This window comes from Phascolarctos cinereus, unplaced genomic scaffold, assembly GCF_003287225.1.
Source record: "Phascolarctos cinereus isolate Bilbo 61053 unplaced genomic scaffold, phaCin_HiC Scaffold_7;HRSCAF=346, whole genome shotgun sequence".
Lineage (NCBI taxonomy): Eukaryota > Metazoa > Chordata > Mammalia > Diprotodontia > Phascolarctidae > Phascolarctos > Phascolarctos cinereus.
Window position 1 is genome coordinate 106,028,720 of NW_027556180.1, and position 22,815 is coordinate 106,051,534.

General features: G+C 33.5%; 2 pseudogenes; both read left to right on the forward strand.

The window, feature by feature from the left end:
- The first annotated feature begins 13,807 nt into the window (after positions 1–13,807).
- LOC110212465 (ubiquitin carboxyl-terminal hydrolase 16 pseudogene) lies at positions 13,808–15,220 on the forward strand (annotated as a pseudogene).
- A 37-nt stretch (positions 15,221–15,257) lies between these two features.
- LOC144454104 (ubiquitin carboxyl-terminal hydrolase 16 pseudogene) lies at positions 15,258–16,224 on the forward strand (annotated as a pseudogene).
- The last annotated feature ends 6,591 nt before the right edge of the window (positions 16,225–22,815 follow it).

Below are 22,815 nucleotides of genomic sequence, written 5' to 3' on the forward strand. Positions count from 1 at the left end.
ATCATACTTCCATTGTAATTATTTTTGTGCATGATTACTTGTCTCATCTATCTACTATGTAAGAAGATCCTTGAAGGACTGTGAGTCATTTTTTCTTCTTTATACCCCTAACATCTAATACAGCAAGCTGTGCACACTAGCTTCTTAATAACTATTTCCTAAATTCCATTGAATATTGAATGGCAAAGGGTATCAGCAGCTTCTCACTCTTGTCTCAGCCCAGTTTTGCATGTAGTAATATTCTGCTAACTAGGACCCAGTCATCATTATGGGCCACATGAAAATGTGAGTAACTGGTAGAGGTGAAAGAGAAATATCTAGCTATAGCCTTTCACTTTCTCAAATTGAATACTATCTCTAAATGTTCTAGTCTGCTTTTGGCCCTGTCTTTGTCCAACAAAGAACACTTTCATGTACCATAAAATGCATAAAAATGACATCACAAATAACAAAGGATAAAATGGATGGAGTTTGTCAAAAAGTTCCTAAGCCTAAAAAGGACACTAAATTGAGTAAAACTACTTCTCTCCACCTATTTATTCACCAGAACAATAAAAAATGCTAGGTCACAAGGCATCTACAGAGAACTTACTAGTTCCACTAAAAACTCATAAGTACCAGTGTCCTAGAAGTCATGATTTTTATATCTCTAGATAAAAGGAATCCAAGCCAATAATTCAAGCTTCATTTTCCCTGGTCCAAACAGATCTTGATGATGGCTTGGTAAATGAACCCAAACTACATAAAACATGTGCCATTCCCCCCTGCCACATATTTGCAAGTTCCAATTAAATGCCACCAAGGCCAAAACACTACAACATCCATTGATAACAGCCTGACAGGGAGTAATATTAGTCTTGATGAATAAGCTTCAGCATTTCCCCCAGCCCACCCAATGCTCTATTACCATTTTCTTCTAATATCCTCACAATTGCTCACTTAGAAGGAAATCTCTTTCAATAGTTCCATTCTTGACACTTAATTATTGCATGTAGTTCCAGTTCCTTGGGTTGGTCAATATCTCTTTTACATAAAAATGACAAATTTTGTAATTCTGTATTCCCATACCATGGCTGAATTGGATAACAGTCAAACAAAAAGATGGAGAACTAATCTGTTTCTGACCTGTTGGCCTATTTTACTCTCTCTTTTTCTACTTAGAAAGATAAAGGAATGAAAATATAACTCTTTACTAATGGGTTATGATGCACCTCTTATGAGAAAGTAATTATTGAAATCTAATTATCCCTTTTTAGGAATTCCTTGTCTGATTCATATAGCTCTCAATTCTAAAACTATTTTCATTTGCTTTTTATTATGCATTAACTTATACATATACATGGCCATAAAAAATTAAAATGAAGAAAGACTGCTTTTTCATGGAACAACGCTGAAATGTAACTACTGAACAATTTTTTATTTTGGTACTGATGAAATGACAAGAGAACTAGAGGAAGACACCATGTTACAAGATGAACTACTTTTGGATCATAAAAACAAGGGCTACAAATGCAGGACCATAATGAATGGATTGAGATCTATATTGTAGAGACTATACACATTTATGATATCATAGATAGGTTGATATGTCAATATAAACATTTGTTTTGTTTATTTTCCAGAAAAAATCATGGCTTTTTTTGTAAGTTCATATATTATCTCATCTCATGGTGGGTATACAAAGCAGGGCAACCAGAAGAGTGAAAAGATAAAAAAAAGAAACTTCAGAAGTATTGGATAGGGAAATATTGGATTTTTGGCCCAGAGGAAAGAAAATTTTGAAAGGATAGGACAGCTGCCTTCAATTATTTGAGGTGTTGTCCTGTAGAAGAATACTTGACTTGTTCTATTTGGCCCCACGGTGAAAAGCTAGGAGCAAAGGTTGGAAATTAATCTGAAGGCATATTTAAATTTGGTGTCAGGAAGTTCTTAACATGATAGTTGGTATAGATATAGTTAGTATAGATAGTATAGCATGATAGTTGAATAGGCTCCCACCTGAATAGTGGATACCCTTTCACTGGATATCTTCAAGCAATAGCCAGATAAGCAAGTGTATTGCTCATGTATATTGTAGAGAGTTATTACTTTTCAGATATGGATTTTATTAGATTGCCTTTGAGGCCCTTTTCAAATATGAGACTTTATGAATCTGTGGTACTGATGGGGAATCCACCAGAAAATTACTTATTTATCCCTATAGAATTTGTGTTGTTTCTTCTTTGTTGCACATGGAAGCCAAAAAGAAAAAGTTTTGATCCAAATATTTAGCTCACTGAATACTTAATTCAATATGTGAAATAGTGCTGTCCAATAATACAATAGGCTTCCCAATAAGAAAGCAATCAATGTGGACATTCAATTAAGAGGGTTATTTTTGAGAGCATCAATCAAAAGGTTAAAATTGGAATAGTTAAGTAACCTAAAGTTAATTTTAAATCTCAGATTTTTCGATAATGTTATTCTAAACTGTGAAAAACCAATATTATTCTGTATCATTTGTTAATTATCATTACTTTGTAAGCCATCCTTTTCCCTATTTTATCAAAACCCCATCTCTTAGCATAGCTCAAAAGGGAACATTTCCCAGTCTAAAGCTTGGTTGAGGAATGTGATTACTGCTAGCCCCTAGAGCATCTGCATATTTAACAGTTTAAATTGGGAATCTGGCTTTTGTTTACCCCCAATAAACAAAGAACCAGTTTGGGTTAGGCCCTCCCCAGGGGAGGACCCTTTGGTCTTTTCTTTATCAAAATTGAAGGTAACTTGGTCCTTAATAGGGAAGTAGGTGGGGGAAGACTCTGCTGAGATTTTGTTTTGTTTTGTTTTTAGCTAAGATTACTAGAAATAGAAATAAAACAAGTAACATTCCTCAAGAATCTGAGAAGGGTATATAATCAGCCACATTTGAAGGTCAGTCCACTTCCCTATCTTCAGACTAATCTCATCATTTGAGAACTAGTCTGCCCCCACCTCCCAACATTGAAGTAATAGGGAAGAACTGTGAACTCTTAATGTACCTCCTCATTAAAATGCCTACCAATCAGGGTTGCCTTGACTTTGTCTTGGGAGGTTCAAATGATGTACCCTCAGTCCAATCAGAAAAAAAAAGACACACTTAAGCTTAAAAGGACCTGTTAGCCCTCATTCTTGGTCTTTGGTCATTGAGATGAGCCACTGGCTCAGTTTCTTGGTTACTGGTTGTTGTTCAGTTGATTTCAGTTGTGCCTTATCCCCTCATAATTCCATTTGGTATTTTCTTGGCAAAGATACTGGAGCAGTTTGTCATTTTCTTCTCCAGCTCATTTTAGAGACAAGGAAACTGAGGCAAACAGGTGAAGTGATTTACCCAGGGTCACACAGCTAGTAAGTATCTGAGGCCAGATTTGAACTGCACAAGGTAAGCCTTTCTGACTCTGAGGTCTACACTGGGCCACCTAGCTGTTTAACTAATACTGCTAGCCTGATCAATACCTTGACCGCACTCAGATCAGTGTCCTTTGCTGAGGTGTCAGTGTGACCTATTTACCTACAGCTTACATGTTGCTGTTAATAAATGGCATCTTACTCTGGAGAACACTGTACTTTAGTTCATTTTAATTTGCTACAAAACTCAATTATGCTTCTGGAAATTTCATTAGAAATCACATTTGTTCTGCTGAATTACATTTGATTCCCAGAATCATATACTCTTAGAGAAGGTACTTCAACTTCCTTATTTTACAATGCAGGGATACTACCTGGAGACATTAAATTACTTGCCTGAAGTGATGAAGTTAGCCAAGTCAAAATTAGAATCCAATTCTCCTTTTTCTATTTTCCAATATAGTATTCTTTCAACAGAAATTATACATACTTTTACATAAATCTATAGTCCTGCTTATAAACACTCTGCAAATTGATTTTCCCACAGACTTGTGAATAAAATTCATAGTGTTTAAAGTGTCCTCCATAGCACCATAAAGCAAACTTACATAACTCAAAATGCATCGAGAAATTTTATTTCAAGTTCAGAAATATAATAGAATAATTGGCATAAATATGGATTTCTAGAATATACTGCATGCAGAGAAAAAGAAAACATTTTAATTGAATTGAATTTTAACCTAGGAGAAAACTGTTCTTTCTTTTCTTTCTTCACAGATTTTTTAAAATATTCTGGCAAAACTGCAACACTTTGAAAAGTTTTGAAGCCATTTTAAATTTTACATTGAGAATGTTTAAATATTCTACATCTATATTTTTGGTTTCTTTATGTAAACTGCTTTGCAGTATCAAATCTATTGAGATGAAATAGCAATTACTCTTAGGAGAAAAACATTAAAAAAAAAAACCTCCAAGAAAATAAGCATGCAAATAAAAGCTTTTAATAATGTCCACGTATGGAGTTGGTAAAAAGCTAAAGGGCAACTTGGAAGCACTTATTATTTTTCAGATCAATTTCTGATGCACTGTATTAAAAACAGAGGAGGCTTTGCTTATCTGAATGTAAATAGTTCTTGAGTATTATTGTCAGATATATTAAAGTGTAATCTTAGAAAATTAGAGCATGAGATAATGATCATAACAATAGAGAGATGCATTGGTGAAGATATTATATAGTTTTTGTTTCTTATCACTGTCACATTAGTCACAAAAAATGATAAAATCAATAACAAAGAAATTTGGAATTCTAATTTTGCTAATATATTTGAATTCAGAAAAAAACAGTTTTCATAGTTCTAAAAAGTCTTCTTTTTAATAAATCTCCCAAAAAATTAGTGGAGTAGTGAGATACTGGATAAGTTTGGATAAAAAGATAAAATCTATCTCCATTAATTGAGAAAGCTTTCAAAGCCTATCTTAATAGTGATGAGTCAAAGCCATCATTTTCGTATATGAAGGATGGTATTCACATGATTGCATCAATTTTTTCCTTATTTTTTTATAAATATATGATTTAGAAACAATCCTTAAAAAGCACCCACATGTACAGAAATCTTTATGAAAAGTTTTTTTGTGGTGGCAAAGAATTGGAAGTTGAGGAGATGTCCATCCTGGGGAATGGCTTAACAAATTGTGGTATATGAATGCAACGGTATACTACTGTGCTATGAGAAATAATGAGCAGCCAGACTTCAAAAAAACCTGGAAAAACTTACCTGAACTGATACTGAGTGAAATGATCAGAGCCAGAAGAACACTGTACATAGTAACAGCCATATTGTGCGATGAATAACTTTGATAGACTTGGCTCTTCATAGCAATGCAAGAATCTAAGAAAACTTGAAAAGACTCACAGTGGAAAATGCTATCCACTACCCAGAGGAAGAAGTATGTAGTCTGAATGGAGATGGAACATTCTATTTGCTCTCCTTTTCCTTTGCTGTTTTGTTTTATTGCTTCATTCCTCCTATTAATTCTAATTGTTGTTTATATCATGACTAATGGTAAAATATGCTTAATATGAATGTATAAGTAGAGCCTATATAAGATTGCATTTCATCTTTGGGGGAATTCAAAACTCAAAATCTTATGGAAGTGAATGTTGAAAACTAAAAATAAATAAATTATCAAGGAAAAAAATAATCCCTAGATCTTGACCCTCCTCAGTCAACTTTTGGTGACCTCGTTTCCAGATCAATTCATAATTAGCTATTTCTATTTATTCTATTTCTATTTTTTCTCATATATTTGTATGTACACATTGTCTTTGCCCTTAAAATATGTTTTTTGTATGTAGTGAATGCTTTATTCATTACCGCATTATAAACATCTAATACAATATCTAATGTATACTAGGAATTTATTAAAAGTTTATCAATTGTTTGATTCTGTAGTAGGAACTATAAGCCAAAAAGTTTCCTTCAATCTCTTTATGTCGTTGACTCTAACATATTTGATTTTCATTTTCATGTGTATTTGAAGAATGTACTATCAGTGTAATTCTAGATGAATCCGTATTTTAAGCAGATTCCAAAAGGATATTCTACCCGATCCTCTTTCCCTTCTTCTGCATTTTTAGTGTTCAATGTAATTAAAGAAAATTCTACTTTACTATGATAGCTGCGAGGATGTTTCAGAATTCAACTTAACTTCCTCTGCTTCCTTTTTGCATATTATTTAGCTTCACTGAATTGGGTCCACGTACTACTGCTGTCAGTTTAATAGATTGCTGACATTGTGTGACAACTTGGAATTCACAAATCTAAAGTGGAAAGGGATCAAATGAAAGATGAGTCCTGAGACTATTTGTTGCCAGAATTGGGCCAATCTATAAATGAATCTGATCTGTTTTCAAAGGTATTGAATTGATGTCTTATCAAAATTAGGTCATTAGGGGAAAAGTCAAATCATTACTGGCGCTGACACTTCTATTCTTTTGTTATTCTAAGAGTATCTACAGAGGGAATTTATAAAGGAAAGCTATTCTCTAGACTTTGAATTGTGAACATTTAAGAGTTATTCAAATATGTGAAAACAGAGCATGAATTACTGTGGCATGATTAAAGTACAAAATGAGTGTTATGTAGTTAAGCAAGGTCATGATAAAAATGTTCAGAAGATAATCTACTCTGTAGTTCTATTAAACTCATGGGTATTTGGAGCTCTGTCAAAATGTATATTTTATCTACAAGATTATACAGAATATCAGGCATAATGATAACTTGTTCATTTATTCATTTATTGATTTATAAAGTACATTCACTCGCTAATCATATCTGGAAATAATGAGCCTGACTCTACAACCACAGATGAAGGGTAGAGAATGAGTATATGAAACCACAGAGGGCTACTCTCATTAGATTTCTGTTGGGAGAGTCCTTTTTTCTCCCTCGTATTCTACAGCTACTTTCATGTGGGGGGATCTCTAAGCCAATGAATAGTCTCTCTCTCTGTCTCTGCATCTCTGTCTGTCTGTCTGTCTGTCTGTCTCTTTCCTTATCTACTCATCAACATAAGGAGAAACTTAAACTACTCTAAAAAGTAATACCCACAGTTTGTGTATGTGTATGTGTGTGTGTGTGTGTGTGCATGCACCTTTCTTATGGCACATCATAAGTTTCAATGAATACTTGTTGAATTCAGGATTAAAATTCTATGATCCTAGATGCCACTCCTTGTTGTTTTCATTTAGTTCTACATGAAGAGCAATTGGATGGAATGTGGAAGAAAAGCTTTCATATCTTCAGGAAGATAAGAGAATTCAATCTTTAAGTTAATATACCTTTCCCTATAAAATACCTCATGGAATCCAGTAACAACAGATAAACACTTAGAGTCTTAGGTATTTTGACCTTGGAAACTTATAAAATGTGATTCTCTAAATTAGCTAATTTTCTCAGACTCAGGTGTCCTCTGTATCATTGGTTATTAATTAATGATTTCCCAATAAATAAAAATTGTTTAATGATGGCCATATTTATATCTGGCAGTTGCACTGGATAGTAGAAAGCCAATTCATTCTTTTGTCCATCTGAATGATCAATTCCTGTTGCCCCGGCCAAATTGATCCAAAAGCCATTACACCAATTGTTAAGGTAGATGCTATGAATTCATACAGTGCAGTGTGTTCACTTGGGACATGTGCACATGTCCTATGTAGCTTTCTGAGACACATCTTGGTATAGTAACTTTATTCTGAAAGTCTTTTAAGCAAAAAACAGACCATTTGTTTTAGTTCTCCCAAAATCTGTCACATATCTTCATCAAGGAATCTGTTATGTGCTTTCTAATACAATACAGCTTGTTTCAAATACCATGCTTTATCAATTTATTTTTATATCTCATTTTAAATGAAATAAATTAACCTTCCTGTAAGCAATCATTGGTATAGAAATAACATTGGGAAACATATTGGAAATTAACATAATTATATCAAAAGTTCCCTAGTGGTCAAATGCATTAGTACTCAAATTATATTATGCATATGCAAATCATGTAGTTCTGATTTAGACTATTTTTCATTGCTATCAGGAATCACAAGACACTGCTGTTTAAAATTTTGATGGAAGAACTTGAGTTGATGTTGGACATTTAATTCAGGAGAGTCTTCAGGCTTGCCTGCAGTTTATCTTAATTATATGAATGTTTTTATTAGGCACACTTTATTCCTTCTATCTTCTGTAAGCCAGTGAAATAAGCCAAGAAGAAGTTTTTGGATACAGTCTAGAAATTAAAGGAAACAAGACTGAGCAGTGTCATAGAAGCTGATGGAATAGAGGACTTATAAAACAAGGGTTCTAAGCTTAAAGTGCATGGAAAGATATTTTGAGGGGTAGTGGAGGAAGAAGTTTCAATGCAAAAAAGAACCACATTTCATTTCATTAACCTGTAACTGAAATTAACATTTTCTTCATTCACGATATTTTTAAAATATGCATTCTCAGGTGTCCATAAATTTGACCATACTGCCAAAAGGTTGTTGACCAAAAGAAATAAAGAATAACATCCCACAACGTAGAAGAAATGGAAAAGCAAAAAGATCAAATATTCTGTAGAGGTCTAAGAGTCTGAAGACTGAAATTAAACAAAAAAAACTATGTCTGATGAACTTGTAGAAAGGGCTAGAAATCAGATTCCAAGGTTTTAAAAGGAAGGAAAGTAGAAAGGAAATTTATTTCATGACAACAGATTATTTTTTTTCTAGAGTTTATATTTCAGTAAAATGTGAGCACAGATTTAAAGTTATATTTAGGTGACTTACCTTCCCTAGTATATTCAGTTGGGATGAATAGAATCAACAATTAGTCAAAATCTATTGGAAAATAGATACATCTGTCTGTAAATTAGTTAATACTACATTAGAAAATTGAACATGGGAACATACATTTGTTTAGGCTTATCAACAGGTGGTTCCTTAACCACATACAAAGTTCATCATGGTATTACTTGGTTTTGTGACTATCACATGAACAAAGAGTTGAATCACAAAAATTGGGTTCACCAAGTATTACAATAATATCAAATATGATTTCACATATTGATTCATTTTCACCTCTTTTTCACTTAATAAGTTCTATTTAATTCATTTTCTGTATTATTATGGAGGCAAGATCATTTGATCACATATCTAAAATAAATTTATGATTTATTATCAGTTTTTGATTTGTATACCTATTTTATATACTCATATACCTGAGGTTACATAAAAATTTCTCTGGTGAAAAAGGAGTCACTAGTGGAAAAAAAGTTTAAGAAGCCCTTAATTAAACTATGTGTCCTGTGCCATACCAATCAAACTAGAAAAAAATATATTATGGAGCTAGAAAAAATAATAACTATATTAATCTGGAAGAACAAAATGTCAAGAATATCATGGGAATAAATTTTTAAAAATGTGAAGGAAGGTGTCCTAGCCAGATCAGATACCAAACTGTATCACAAAGCAGTAAGTATTAAATAATTTGATACTAGCTAATAAATAGAATGGTAGATCAGTGGAATAGATTAAGTTATGTACACAATACAGAGTAGTAAATGACCATCATAATCTAGTGTTTGATTTTGGAACAAGAACTCACTATTTGAAAAAAAACCCTGGGAAAACAAGAATGCAGTTTGGCAGAAAGTAGATATAGTTGAACATCTCACACTGTATATCAAGAAAAGGTTAAAATGGATAAATTATTTAGACATAAGAGGTGATACCACAAGCAAATTAAAGAGCATAAAATAGTTCATCTATCAGATCTATATATAAGGGTAAAATTTATGACCAAACAAGAGATAAAGAGCATTACTAGATATAAAATGGATAATTTTGATTATGTTAAATTTTTTAAAAAGTTTTTGCACAAATAAAACCAATGCAACCAAGATTATAAGGAAAGCACTAAACTGGAGAAAAATTTATTTACAAGTATCTCTAATAAAGGCCTCATTTCTCAAATATATAGAGAACTGAGTCAAATTTATAAGAATGCAAGTCATTCCCCAATTGATAAATGGTCAAAGGATATGAACAGGCAGCTTTCAGATGAAGAAATCACAGCTATCTATACTTACATAAAATCCTTTAAATAACTATTGATTAAAGAAATGTAAATTAAAATAACTCCGTGGCATTATCTCACACATCAGAATGGCTAATATGACAGAAAAAAAAATGTTGGCAGGGTATGTGAAAATTGGTACACTACTATACTGTTGGTAGAATTGCAAACTTATCCAACTATTCTGGAGAGCAATTCAGAACTATGCCCAAAGGGCTATAAAGGTATGCATACCCTTTGACCTAGCAGCACCATTACTAGGTTTTCATCCCAAAGAGATTTTTAAAAAGAAGCACCTATTTTTTACAAAAAAAATATTTATAGCAGCTCTTTTTGTGGTTGCAAAGAGTTGGAAATTGAAGGGATGCCCATCCATTGGGAAGTGGCTAAACAAGTTGTTGTATATGATTGTAATGGAAGAGTATTGTGGTATAAGAAATGATGAGTAGCATGCTTTCAGAAAAACCTGGAAATATATGAACTAATGCAGAGTTTAGTGAGCAGAATCAGGAGAACATTGTACACAGAAGCAGTAGTATTGTATGATAATCAACTGTGAATGACTTAGGTATTTTCAGCAATGCAGTCATCTAAGATAATTCCAAAAGACTCATGAAAAATTTTATCTGCCTCCAGAGGAAGAACCAATGGAGTCTGAATGCAGATCTAAGCATGCTGTTTTTCACTTTATTTTTAGAGGTTGGGTTTTTTTTTTGCCTGTGTTTTCTTTCATAACATAATTAATATGGAAATATGTTTTTCATAGCCTATATCAAATTGCTTGCTCTCTCAGGAGGGGTGAGGGCAGAGAGAAAGGGAGAGAAGTTGTAACTCAAATTTTTTTAAATGATATGAATTGGTTTTACATAGTATTAAAAATATTATCCCAAAATAGAGAAAGTATAGCTTCCAGAAGGAGGAAATATTTTCTTCTGCAAGCCTGCAACAGATATAATGGACAGAAAATAAACTGGGCACATTTGAGTTGTTAAACTCACCCTCTCCATTCATCTCAGAAGTGCAAGCCATAGAGAAAATTGTGAGCAGTACTGATCCAGAGGAAGCAGGATGTACACACATGAAAGGAAAAGTACCAAAGATGACAATTCAATTTTGACAGGTTTTTGTCAACTGAGACAAAAATTAAATTAAATTAAAGATGATCACCCTCAGATATAGAGACTGTAACTAAGGATGCTGTAGTATTCTTTCTCTGATCTTGATCTGATGCCTCAAGATCTACAATAAAACAAGAGGTAACTAGGAAGTCCTATGTTTTGGTGGCAGGAATTTATTCAAGGATAAGCATCTTGGGGAAGCATTCCACCTGTATTAGTATAAGAATTCAATGCTTCATATTGCTTCCACTGCATATTATTTTTGTATGTCATCACCTGAGTTCCACTTTTTTTGGTTGTGATTCCTAATGAAATATGTCTTAGTGCTTAGTGAGAAGATTTGCAAGTTCTCCCCTGGTCTATGTTTGCCTGTGAGCAGTGAGAAGATATGAGGATATGGTCTGAAAGTTTAAAATTCCCAAGGGAGTAATTGGGGATAAATTATGGCCCCAAGTTATGGTAATTAAACATCTATCATATTAGAAGCTTCTGAAATTTCTTGTATCTCCACTTCCAAGAAACTATGGAGAGGGAAAAAAAGAGGTAAATTCCATTTAATCTCTTTACTTCCTGTAATGCGTGTATAGACCACACATGTTCAAAGGATCCTTATTCCAATTCTCATTCTCATTCTCAGAGCAAGTTTATATCTCTGCTACTAGTTTCTAGGTGTATCCCTTGAGAGTCAGGGGTTGTTCTCTAATAACTTTATTCAAGCTTCTATCCCCCCATCCTATTTGAAATTATTTAGGCAGTCAGCCTTAAATAGCTTTTAGAAAGGAATATTTACTGAGAGATTATAGCAAAAAATTGTTCAGACAAAATATCACCCCAAAAGTTTTTGACACATTCTTACACAAGTACATAAAGAATCCAGGGGAAAATTCGATCAAACATACATATGGCAAAGGGAAAACTCATATCTCTTTGTTGATAAAATTTCTTTCTATTTATGAGGCGCTCAAGAATTTTTCCTTAAGCATTACTAATCTACATTCAGTCTATCCTTGTCTCCTGATGTGAATGTGGCAACTGGTTAGCATCTTTTCAGGGGATTATATTGTGATATGAAGATGGGAAGTAAAAAATCCACTGGACTGTCAAAAGCTCAGCATGTCTTCCTCTGTCCAAAGTGGGGAAAAGAGGAGATCCAGAATGAAAATCACTCCATGAAAAGGCTTTCAAAAGCTTTTCACACTTAATCTAAGGTCTGTCATTAGTTAAGACAAATTCTCACGTAATATATATGAGCTAAAATGCTGTTGAGTTCATAGAAAAACTTGTTTCTCTAATCTATTTTTAGATTAATCTTATAAATTCACAATCAAGAACTAAGTTCAAATACCAGCTATACTAATTTATTATCTATGTCACTTTGAACAAGTCATTTAACTTGTCTAGGTTTTCATTTCCATATCTGTTAGATATGCACATTGGATCACATTATTTATAAGGTACTAATCTTCTACCTCTAAATCCTATAATTTATGTTTCTCCCTTATGTAAAATCATTCAGATGTTCCTCTATTGCACTCCTGGTAAGGTCTAAAGTCTGAAGTCAGCCATTTTCACATTTTGGCTCCAAACTACTAAAACAGAAATGGTTAACAGTAAACAGAAAAACAAGGACAACAGGAAAAAAAAAATGAGAGCACTTGAATCTAATGAAATCGCAGGCTGAATTAAGAAAGGCCTCATGTCCCCTTGGTAAAATGCAATCTCCTTTAGGGAAAAGGCTGCTGCTTATATTCACCAACATTTAAAGACTTTGAATAAAGAAGTGATTATCAGCCAGAGCACAGTAATCTGAAATTCTCCTTTCTTGAGGTGGTGTGACAAGATTTCTTTTAACATGCAAACATGAGAGATACCAAATCACTTGAATTATTAAATCTTAATAAAAATGAATCCTACAAAACCGGTAAATATTTTTTATGAATACATCTTTTAAAAATATGTTCAAAAATGAAATTGGCCATAGAAGTTTTGTATTCCAAGATGAGAAAACTTTAGTCAAGGGAGATTAAATGATTTGCCCATGCTCATAAAGGTTACAGAACTGGATATGAACTCAGGTCCTAGGAAATTAAATCCAGTAGTTGTACTAATATATGGTCCTGCTTCATGGCATGAAAACCCTCTCTATTTGAAAGTCTGAGAAAACAAATATCATCAAACAATGTTTTTAATCTATGTAATATAACTCTATGAATAGTTTTTGATGCACTATATTGGCTTTATACCAGTACTTCTCATTATAATGGCATGTCATTATTTATTGCAACAACTAAAAAAAATGGTCACATTCTCCTTAGTCATAACTGAGCTTAGTTCAGACTTGTACAACTTGTAAACTTCTTTGGGTTGCAGATAGGTTAGACTAGAGATAGACTGATGATGCTTGGTTGTCTTGGGTCACATGACAAATAGTAGAGTGAGCAATGGCAACCTTACATTTTTCTCGGGCCATCAAATCCTTTGGCCGGCCACAAAGCCACATGCAGGTCCTAGTTGTGAGGGCGTGGTTTAATTAATTTATTCTCTTTTAAAAATACCATTTAAAAGAAGAGGTGGGGCTGAAGGATAATCACAGACTCCTTAGAGGGGCAGCTATAGGAGCAGTATCTGTGGGAGATATGCATTATTATGTGTATATTATGCATAATAATAATTGTTATTATTTATGCATTATTAGCTAATCTGCAGAGTGCCAACATGGGAAAGAAATGTACAAAGGATAAAACTGTACTGGCTGAGGATGCTGTTGAAATTTTAGAGCCTCTGTGTGGACATATTTGAAAAAGACTGGAACAAAGTAATTTGAAAAAGTCTTTGATGAATGTGAAATGGAGCATTTGCCAAGAAACTAAGACTGAAAACAGAGCAAAAGATAAACCTGAGGGGAGAATGAAGCAAACTCTTCAATCTGGCTGTGTTGTAAACATGGCCATCAGGATTGTGGCAGAGATCCCTTAAGAACAGTATGCTTTGCAGCATTATACCACAACAAGATCAGAACCCCATTGTTTAGCGCTTAGTGTGTACAACTGCAGTGGGTGGTGTTACTTGTGTAATGAGGAGGTCCAATATAGGAACTCAAGTTGATTGGGTCAACTTGTGGGTTATATTAAAAGACAAACTAGTGCCAAAACTACAAGACCAGCATCAGAATATCAAGGAAAAGCTGAAATTGAAAACAAAGAATTAGAAAAAGAAAGCAAAAAATGAACAGGAGAGAGAGAAAAAGGAAAACATGACTGAAGAAAATTCTCCATTGAATTCTACTATTCAAGTGATTGTAAAAGGACTCAGTAATTTGGGAAATACATATTTCTTTAATGCAGTTATGTAGAATTTGTCACAAACTGTAGTACTAAGAAATTATTGAAGGAAGTAAAAATGTCTGGAACAACACGGAAAATTGAACTACTTGATTTATCTCTAACAGAACCTCTATAAATAACCTTTGAACCTCCAAGTGCTCTTACTTCAGCCATGTACCAATTTCTTAATGAGATGACTGAAACCAAAAGGAGAATTATGACACCTAAAGATCTAATTTCTTAGATCAGTGAGATTTAAAGGTTTTCAGCATCAAGATAATCAGGAACTGCTTTGATGTCTGCCGGATGGAATGAGAGCAGAAGAAATCCAGAGAGTAAACACTGGCATTTTAAAGCATTTAGCTATTCTACTGAAAAATTAGATGAAGAACTTAGACAAATTAAAGAAAATTAAAGAGCACCAAAAAAAAAAAAAGGAAATACCAGGCCTTGTAGATTGAATATTTGGTGGAGAACTAACTACTGCAATTGCATGTGCAGAATGCAAAACTGTCTCTTCAGTTCATGAATCTTTCCTATTTTGTGTGAGAAAAACATAAATGACCAAAATATCAAAAAAAATGAAAGTCAAGGTAAAGATGATGAGGAAGAGAAAGATAATAACAGTTATATGACAAAGAAGACTAATATTCCTTCTTATACAAGTAAGCACTTGCAGGGGAAAAAAAAAAACAAAGAAGAAGCCAAAAAGCAAGCAAAGAACCAATGAGGCAACAAAAAAAATCGAGAAAAAAGTAATCAGTTAAATAATATGTGTACTACTGAGTATCCTGAAGAACATTAAAACATTAATGAAACTTTACCACAAGAAGAAGTGGATGATGAATTCAATGGATTTTCACAATAGAAAGAAAAACCTGAAGATTGTTGCTTAAGTCAAAAAGATAGAAGACAAAGAGAATGTCATAAAAGCTTCGCCAGAAAATCCAAATTATACAAAAGAGGAAAATGTAAAAAATTGTAAATTAAGCAGGTGACACTCTGAGTGTTTCTTTTTCCATTAACTATGCTAGTAAGTTAAATGGTACATATCTCAAGAGAGTGATGAGGAAGAAGACCTTGCCAGTGATTTTAAAAATCTCAAGATTGATGCACTTCTTCAGACTGATGAAATTAATATACAGATTTTGGATGACACTTATCCTGTCGGGACAAAGATCTATGAAGTAGTAAATGAAATTGAAGAAACTATTTTTTATACCTTAGCAAACAAGGCAACTATGAATATTGAGAATGTCCAATCTATCATTGTTTATGTCAATTTACAAGTAACGAGAAACTCCAAGGTTCAAGCAAACTACTTTGTGATGTTTGTAACAGGGGCAGGGCTATGGACTAAAGACAGATATTAAAAGTTACACCAATGCCAAAAAGCAAATGCCGATTTCTCTGGCTCCTCCCATTCTAACTCTTTATTTAAAGAGATTTCAGCAGGCTAATCTTAATCTGTGCAAAGTTAACAAGCACATAAAATTTCCAGATGTGATGGATTTGGCTCCTTTTTGTACCAAAAAGTGTAAGATCACTGCCTAAGGAAATACAAAAGTTTAGCATTCTTTATACATAATTGTTGAAAGCCATGAGGTGGGGTCATTATACTGACTATGTAAAAAAAAAAGAATTTCACATAGTCATCTTTATGATCTTGTTCTTGATGCAACTAGTCCACAAGAATTTCAAAATGAATTCATGAAGGAGAAGTGGTTTCATGACAATGATACAAATATACAAGCTTTGCCTTCAAGTAAGGTTCTAAATTCACAACCTTACCTCCTGTTTTATGAGTAAATGAATTAATCTGAAAAAAAAAATTCCACCCCACATGTTTGTTTAGTTTTTAATTAAAAAAAGATACAGCAGAAGACAACTTGAATCATGTTCATGTAAATTTGAATATTCCATAAAAGATCATGTGTCCTGGAATGTTGCAGGGAAAATGCTAAACAGAATCACAAGTAGCAAATGTTTTGTTTATGTGTGTGATTGAGAGGAAAAGTAAAGATACCATCTACCAGCTTAATAATTTTTGAAGTGCCGCTTAAATCAATATAATGGATTATGCATTAAATGAAATGTTATTTGTTAGAATTTGAAAAACATTTGAAGAAATATCATAAAGTATCCTAATTAAAAGGAGACCTTTTTTGTTACTTCTCAGGAGCTTCTTTATTTTTAAACTCAGGTTGCCTAGTCCTTAAATGTTAGACTCCTGATGGTATCCAGGATTTTAAAAAATACACAAATATATATATATAGATAGATAGATAGATAGACAGATAGATAGATAGATATACATATACATATACATACACACACTATATATATATATATATATATATATATATATATATATATATATATATATATATATATATATTCTTTCTTGCTATTGCATAATTTTAATGTTACTGCCTTTCAGATATTTCTAACTGGATACCCAGTACACATCTTGAACTCAAAGTGTCCAAAACAGAACTCATCATTCCCCCCCGCCCAAACCCTCACCACCTCATGTCTCCCTTATTACTGCAGAGGATAATACCATTCTCCCAGTCCTTCAGAATCACAACCAAGGAGTTATCCTGGATTCTTCACTACCTCTCACCTTCCATATGCACACTGCTGACAAGGCCTGCCTATTTCACCTTTGCAACATCTCTCTAATATGCCACCTCCTCTCCTCTAATATTGCCACCACTCTAGAACAGGCCCACATTATCTAACATCTTGACTAATGCAGTAGCCTGCAGGTGGGTCTACCTGCTTCAAGTCTCTCTCCACTTTAGATCATTCTCCTTTCATCAATTACAATGATTTTCCTAAATCGTAGATATGATTACATCATGTGGCACCTTCACACATATGAACTGACTCAAGAAACTCCAGTGTTTTCCCATTTCCCCCAAGATCAAATAAAAAATGTTGTGTTTGGAATTCAAAGTCCTTCCTAACCTAGATCCCTCCCACCTTCCAAGCTTTATACCTTACTCCTCAACATTTAGTCTTCAATTCAGTACAATGAAACTTCTGGATGTTGAATGAACAAAACATTCCACCTCTGGGTTTTCAATATTTCCTCAGACTATCCCCTATTAATGACAGATTCTTCATCTTCCACTTCAACTACTGATCTCCCTGGCTTCCTTAAAATCCCAACTGAAATCTTATCTTCTAGAGCAAGACTTTCCTAATCCTTCATAATTCCAGTACTTTCCCTCTTTTAATTGTTTTCTATTTATCCTGTTTATGGTTTGATTGGTACATATTATTTGCTTGTTATCTCTCCCATTAAATTGTTAGCTTCTTGAAGACAGGGACTTCTCTTAGCCTCTTTTTATTTTCCCCAATGCTTAGCCTATTGTCTAATTCCTTGTAAGCACTTAGTAAATGTTGATTAGTTAATTAATTAATGCTTAGTATGTGGTATGCAATTTATGGTATATATGCTTAGGAATTCTCCTGGAGAAACTCTCTCCACAATGATGATGAATCTTAGAAAGCTGTCAAAGGTCACTAAGAGTTATTTTGGCTTGTAACCGCACAGTCATACATCCATTAATGATTAAACTTTAGCTCTCTCCATTCTACTTCTTCTAAATTCAGCTAAACATACTATCTTCTGCAGACCATACACACACAGACACAGACACAGACACGCACATTTGTGTGTGTATACATATATTTGAAGCATAAAAGCTATGTATCATCATCATCTTCTTTTTCTTCATCAAAGAAAACTTATATAGAGCTTACCATCTGCCACACATTTTGCCAAGTGCTTTACAATTTTTATTTCATTTGATCCTCACAACAACCCTGGGAGGTAAGTACTACTATTATCCCCATTTTATAGATGAGAAAACTGAGGTTAAAATGTTAAGTGACTCACCCAGAGTCACACAACTAGTAAGTTTCTGAGGACAAATTTCAGCTGAGTTATTCCTGGCTGTAGGCCCAGTGCTTTATCTACTGAGCCATGTGGCTGCCTCTTTTAGCAATTTATATTAAAACAATTTTTTTCTATTTTATTAGGTATCAAAATATTCGTATGTGGTACTAACAATATTTAATATCATTTAGGAATCAATATAAATTGTCTCCTTTACCTCAAACTGCTTTTTCTCTTCCTTTCATCATTGAACTTTCCCACTTACTTTAAAGAGACAGTTTACGATACATGCATATACTACATATTATATACAAGGTTTTAACACTTGGAGAATATTGCTAAGTCACTTGAATGAAAGAAGATGCATTTGCTGTTCCTCTGATCTAATGAATAAACTGGATGTATAAACTAGAAACCTGGGTACAAAATATTAGGTTTTGTCAAATGACACATAAGATAGTTTTAAGCATTTTTTTTTGGTATGTTATCTGATAAATTATCAAACAGCACATAACAATGGGGTAGACTAATTTATTGCCAAAGAACTGTTCAGCAGCAATTTTATTCACTTAGGAACAAAAATTCCTTCTTCACTGAAGCGCTGCTTTTCCTGCCATTTGATAGATTCAGTAGGAACCTTCATTAGATTTCCTGCCCAAACTTAATTATTGGCAAGAGGTTTGAGGCAGACCAACTAGACAATGTGCTGGTGTAGTCTGACATCTATCCAAAGTGGAGGTGACTTTGGACATCAGAGATAAGCAAAAGATTTTGTTGGGTGAAATCTGATGTCTTCTATCTTGCTGCCTTTACTGTTTTATATGCCTGTGGAAGCAGCAGGTTTGGAAGCTGCTTCTCCACTTTGCCAATGCTCAAATGGTCATAGGTCTTGGGTTGTCTCACAAAAAAAGATCAACTATAGAGGAATATTACAAGTGAGTTTATTAAATTTAAAAGTTGCCCCCTGAAAGTATATCATTAGACAATTGTTAAGATGGCATTTGATTCAAACGGACTCAAAAACTACTTGTTAATTCAAGTATCAGGGGATTATGGAAAAAAAAACCTGATAGAATGCATACTGTTTATAGTGATGCATTCTGTATTTTGACATATAAAAGCTCCAACACATAAAAATTGATTTCTTCAGTGTGACTCTTCTTTCCCCTGGCATATAATGCCATTCCTTCCATGATATTGTAGACAGTCTTTATGAGTTTTGTGGTTAAAAATAATCATTACCTGGGGTCAACCTGATAGTGGGCCTCTTTCAACATTTTGTTCAGCTAATTAAAGGATAGTTTATCACTAGCCTTATAAATCAAATATTAATAGTTGTGTTCAACTGGCATGACCTTTGAAAACCTTAGGATAGTTCCCCACCAAGGTGAGGGGTTGGAATATATGCTCCATAAGTACACCTATTATTAGACCTATGCTTACACCTATACCTATACAATGCCTACACCTATAACTTTACCTATACCTACAAAGTTATATAAAATATGATAATTTAACCTGTGATTCCATTGCTACAGTGAACCTTTAGATGGGGAAATTTCCTCAATCAATTCAAGTTAACATTATTTCTTAGAATCATCAAAAAAAACCCAAAAACTTCGACTTAAAGAGAAGCTCAGAGTCCAATCTCCCACGCAGTGCAGGAATCCTTTCCCCATTATTTTCATTAAATGGTGATCCTTTTTTGAATAAGTCCAACATACAAAAAGTGTACATTATTTTGTGAGGTACTCTATTATACAGTTGGGCAGCTTAATGATATAAGAGAAGAATGATGAGATAATATATGGAAATATTGGTTTTTTTACAGAACTGCATGTTATCTATTGAGGTGATAAGGAAAAGAGCAAAGGGAAGGGAAGGGCAGAACAGAAAAGAATAGGAAAGAAAAGGAAGGAAACTAATTATTTATTGCCTGGCTTACTAGTGATGATTTCTGTTATTATTTAGGTAGCCCATTGACAATGACAAATAAAGGAGCCTTATTTGAAACCAATTTTATCCAGCTTGGAAATAGTTGCCAGAGTTTGTGTTCCATTGGCATAGTCCTGAGAAACATTTAATAATGGACAGATTGCTAAATTTGAAATCAGGAAGAAGCTTCTTGTGTTGTTGGCAAATCATTTGTACTGTCTGAACTTTGATTTCCTCATGTGCAAAAATGATATTATACTAGCTATAATATCTACCTGAAAGAACTATTGTCAGGCTCAAATGATATAATGTATACACTGTGTTTTGCAAAATTTTAAGGGTTATAAAAACATTGACTATCACCATTTACTGCAGCTAGCATAAGGCATTATATTTTTTTCAAATACTTTGAGAGTTACTGACTGCAACGACAAATGTTTATCTTTTCCTAAGGAGCTAACTTACTATTAAAGACTAATTCTGTTACTGGTTAGAAAACAGTAAATTAATTCACAAAGCTATTTCCAATTTGACAGACATTGATTGAATATCTCCTCAGTACAAGGTACCACCCTATATGCTGGAGTTTAAAGGATAAATAAGAGTTTGACCTTGTACCCAAGGGGCTTAGCCATGAGACATGTACACAATACTGATGACACTAAGGAAATTTTATCTACAAAAGAAGGATGTACACATTTTTACAATATTACAGATAAGGGAAATATTATTTCTCTCTGAGGAATCAGGGATGGCTTCATGAAGCATGTGCATGTGAATATGACTTTGAATGCTGGATTTTAATAGGCAAATAGAGAAGGTATAGAAAAGCAATTTGAGATGGAGAGAATATTATGAGCAATCAGAAAAATGCCAGCAGGAAAGCACAGAGCTTGTTTGAGAAATTGCTTGGTTGAAAAATTGAGTGTGGCAGGGGCACCTGTATGAAATAAGACCAGAAAGGTTAATAGTAGTCAGGTTATTTTGGAGACTGGAGTTTCTTTTGAAGGCAATAGAGAATCATTGATGGATTGGGAACTGAAAAGTAGCAATTTCAGAGCTCTGCTTTATAATTATTACTCTAGCAGAAGTATATAGAATAGATTGAGATACTTGATGAAGAATATCTGTTAAAATGGTTAACATGAGAAGGTCATAAGGACCTGCATTACTGAATCTCATATCAAAAGAAAAAAAAGAATAACCATACATTTACATGATTTGATTTCTAATTGGACAGAATCGAGGAAGACTGAGGAAAAGTCTGAAATTGTGAGGAAAATGATAGCATCATTAATATTAAAATTTCTCTTGAGGAAAGGGAGGAGGATAAATAATCAGTGTAAAGACCTATGTCCCATGTCAGAATGGTCCCATATTATTTTACCTTCTGGAATCTACAATACTCCTGATTGCAGAAAATTTTGTATTAACTGATAACTGCGTCAATATGTGGTATTTTATCAGAAAAAGTTGTTTTCTTCTCTCATTCTAATTTGTAAATTGAAATTCTGAATTCCAAATTCTCTCCCTTTATTCCAACCCCTTCATTGAGACAGCAAGAAATTTGACACAGCTTATACAGGTATGGTCATGAAAAATACATTTCCATGTAACTCATTCTGTGAAAGAAAATACAGACAAAAGAGAAGAAGATGCAGTACAAAATTAAAAACAATAAGATACAGTAAAGAAGAAGTATTTCTGATCTTCATTCAGACTCTACCAGTTCTTTCTCTGGACATAGATAGCACCTTTGATCCTAAGTCCTTCACAGTCATCTTGGAATATTGCATTACTGAGAATTGCTAAATTATTCATAGTAGGTCATCAAATAATATTTGTGTTACCGTGTACAATGTTCCCCTGGTTCTTCTCATTTCACTTTGCATTGATTTATTTTCCTTTTCCTCTCTTCCTAAATCTCTATAGTATAGTTTTGACCTCATCAATCAAAACTTCTCTCTAAAATTATTAATGATCTCTCGATTTCCAAATCCATGGGCTTTTCTTAATCTTAATGTCCTTGATCCTTGTTGACTCTTTTGATCACCTTGTTCTCCTTGATACTCTCTCTAGGTTTTCCTCACAGTACTCTCTCCTAGTTGTTCTCCTGCATATCTGACTGTTCCTTCTCAATCTACTTTGTTGAAAGTCAACTGAGTCACATCTGCTGATCATAGGTGTCCCATGGGGCTCTGTTGTGGACCCTTTTCCTTTTTGTTTCTATACTATTTTCACATAATGATCTCATCAGCTGCCATGAATTTAACGATCATTTTTATGGTAATTATGTCATGTTATTCCATTTTCTTTTTTAAAAATTTTTAACTTTATTAATTAATTTTGATTTATCAACAATCACTTCCATAAGCTTTTGAGTTTTAAATTTTTCTCCCCCTCACTCTCCATCTCTGTCTCCAAGAGGGCATGTAGTCTGATATAGGCTAAACATATACATTCTTACTAAATATATTTTCACATTAGTGATGTTGTAAGGAAGAACAGAAGAAAAAAATAGCAAATACTATGCTTCCATCTGCATTTAAACTCCA